At 51.7% G+C, this 3,517-nt stretch overlaps 1 pseudogene; it reads left to right on the forward strand.

Annotated features, from left to right (window-relative positions):
• The first annotated feature begins 296 nt into the window (after positions 1-296).
• On the forward strand, positions 297-1,212 carry LOC101273240 (40S ribosomal protein SA-like; annotated as a pseudogene).
• The last annotated feature ends 2,305 nt before the right edge of the window (positions 1,213-3,517 follow it).

Here is a 3,517-nt window from a genome sequence, read left to right on the forward strand (position 1 = left end):
GCTGATTCACTTTGTTATACAGCAGAAACTAACACACCATTGTAAAGCAATTACACTCCAATAAAGATGTTAAAAAAAATAAAAATAAATTTAAATAATTTTTTTAAAAAAATGCAGGTTTGGACCCTGCCCCAGAGCTCCAGAATCCAGCTCTCCAGTGGCAGGACCTGGGGTGCTGCAGCAACAAGCACCCCCGTCCATATGCCGGTGGCTCACAGATATCAGAATCCCCAGGAACATTGTCAAAACGCATGCACCTTCTTTCCACGCCAGATAAGGGTCCATACGGCTTTGTTCTGGATTCCTGTCATAACTTAAAGGGAAACTTTCACAATGTCCGGGGCCCTTGATGTCCTGCAAATGAAGGAGGAGGATGTCCTCAAATTCCTTGCAGCAGGAACCCACTTAGGTGGCACCAACCTTGGCTTCCAAATGGAACAGTACGTCTACAAAAGGAAAAGTGGTGGCATCTACATCATAAATCTGAAGAGAACCTGGGAGAAGCTTCTGTTGGCAGCTCGTGCCATTGTTGCCATTGAAAACCCAGCTGATGTCAGTGTCATATCCTCCAGGAATACCGGCCAGCGAGCTGCCGCCACTGGAGCCACTCCTATTGCTGGCCGCTTCTCTCCTGGAAACTTCACTAACCAGATCCTTCCAGGAGCCAAGACTTCCGGTGGTTACTGATCCCAGGGCTGACCACCTGCCTCTCCCGGAGGCCTCTTACGTTAACCTGTCTACCATGGCTCTGTGTAACGCAGACTCTCCTCTGCGGTATGTGGACATTGCCATCCCATGCAACAACAAGGGAGCTCACTCAGGGGGTCTGACGTGGTGGATGCTTGCCCGGGAAGTTCTGCGCATGCGTGGCACCATCTCCCGTGAGCACCCACGGGAGGTCATGCCTGACCTCTACTTCTACAGAGACCCTGAAGAGATTGAAAAGGACGAGCAGGCGGCAGCTGAGAAGCCTGCGACCGAGGAGGAATTTCAGGGTGAATGGACCGCCCCACCTCCTGAGTTCACTGCCACTCAGCCTGAGGTGGCGGACTGGTCCGAAGGTGTGCAGGTGCCCCCGTGCCTATTCAGCGGTTCCCCAATGAAGACTGCAGTGCTCAGCCTGCCGCTGAAGACTGGTCTGCAGTTCCCACCGCTCAGGCCTCTGTGTGGGTAGGAACAACCACTGAGTGGTCTTAAACTATTCTTCCACAGACTCTTAAAACGGAAATAGGTTGACGGAAAATAAAGAGTTTCTAAAAAAAATGCATGCATCTACCCCAATACATGACAGACTTACTGAAGTCGAAATCTCCAGAAACTAGGCCCAGATGAGTCTCAGGCGTCCAAAGTTTGGGACCCCATCTTAGACATGTGGTTCTCAAAGTGTGGTCCCCAGACAAGCAGCATCAGCATCACCTGGGAAATTGTTAGACATGCAGGTTCTCAGGCCCCACCCCAGACTGGCTGAATCTGAAACTCTGGGGGTGGGGCCCCACCCTCCAGGTGATTCTGATGCAGCTGAAGTGTGAGAATCTCAGGGGAGACTGTGAGCTCCCAAGGGCATGGACGTGTCCATGGCTGCTCCAGAGGGGGCTGTCTGTGCCTCCCAGCTCCCAGGGCAGCTGTGGCTGCAGGGGAGACACTGCTGTGAGGGGAGAGAGCTGCCTGCCTACTGCTGTGGCAACCTCTTGAAGGTTCTGGTTTGGTCTGTCTTGCACCACATAGGCCCTAAAACCTGACCAGCGCCTTATGCATTTCCAGAGTCCCAGGAGTGCAAAGTCCAACGTGGAATGTGCTTTCTCTACTTGTTTGACGAGTAGAACAGATATCCCCAGCTCCCAAATTCACACTCAGGGCCAGTTCTAGGGACAGCTCTGAACGAAATAGGGAACCCTATGTGGTCCCCATTGAATTGACTTGGACTTCACATTCCTGCTGCAATTCTGCTCATCCCCTGGGAATCACGTGACACGTGGAGCCTCCCATCCCACACCCACCTGTCCCTTGTGCTTTGAAGCCCCGCTCAAGCTCTCCTGTCCATGAATCTTCTCTGGCCCTTTCCAGCCCTCACTGACCTGTCCATTCTCCACTCATGGAGACTCAGTTACCCTCAGCATTTGGCTCTTCTGGGGCTCTTGGACTTCTGTTTTATTTCCCCACTGAAAATACCAAGTCTGTGAGAGCAGGCCCGATATTCATATACTGGTTTTTTTCCCCTTCCTTCGAATTGTTCAGTACCCAGAAAGTCATTGCCTAGGTGCTCAGCAAAGATCTGCTGATGACAGTAAAATCCTCATCACGAAAGGCAAGAAACCTGTGTCACTCTTGCTGCACGAAGAGCTCTAGCTTTACATGCACCTTAGGACGGTTCCAGATGAACAGGGCATTTGTCCTGAGGCCTGTGGGTGAGCTTTGGGTCCTTTATAAAGACAGGAAAGCAGTACCACCCGCTGAAAACCATGCCTCACGGTCAACCTGGCTCCGAGGGACTTCACACAAGCCCCCACACGTGCTCCTGTTGACAACGTAACAAGGGCTTGGGCGTCCACAGACACGGGTTCAAGTCCCAGCCTCACAGCTTATTAATAATATTAATATAACTGTTAACCAAAGGGGACCTGCTTCTCCCTGGAAGAGTCTGGCTTCACACACCTGGTGTCTCCCCTTCCTGCACCCATTCAGGCAGGTGTCCTGCTCTGGGAGGCATCTGAGTTTGGGAATCAAGAACTGGGAAAGCATTTCAGAGAGGAGACTCGGGCATTGGAAAGGTGTCCAGAGAAGAAAGCTGCAGTGCCCGGGAGAGGAGGAAAGAGCAGGGTTGCTGGGCGTGATCGACTGCAGCTCTTTCAAGTCTTTCCAGACCATGGATAAAGAATGGCATTTCCGGGCTTTCCTGGTGGCGCAGTGGTTGAGAGTCCGCCTGCCGATGCAGGGGACACGGGTTCGTGCCCCAGTCTGGGAAGATCCCACATGCCGCGGAGCGGCTGGGCCCTTGAGCCAAGGCCGCTGAGCCTGCACATCTGGAGCCTGTGCTCCGCAACAGGAGAGGCCCCAACAGTGAGAGGCCCGCATACCGCAAAAAAAAAAAAAAAGAATGGCATTTCCTGTACATGATCTTTGATGACCAGACTGTGCCTTCCACAGCGAAGCAACAAGAGGTCAGAGTGATGTAAGGGCCGTGAGTCAAGAATTGAAGGCACATCTGGAAGCTGACAAGGGGAAGAAAAGGGATTCTCCCCTTGAAGTCTCCAGAAGAAATGCAGCCCAGCCCATGGCTTGATTTTAGGCTTTTGACCTCCAGAAAGGTAGATGGAAGCAGATTACGAACAAGAACAGGAACAAGAAATGTGAACTTGAACGTGTTTGAGGGATAAGTCCTTAGATGCTACTGATTTTGGTGACCAGCCGGATGATCTGCCGGAAACCGATCGGTATATTCTGTCGAAGTAAATCGCGGTGGGTTGTTAAAGTAACGGAACCGATGAATTACACCTCCCAATGTTTAACTCCACATGTG

This window comes from Orcinus orca, chromosome 5 (assembly GCF_937001465.1).
Source record: "Orcinus orca chromosome 5, mOrcOrc1.1, whole genome shotgun sequence".
NCBI lineage: Eukaryota > Metazoa > Chordata > Mammalia > Artiodactyla > Delphinidae > Orcinus > Orcinus orca.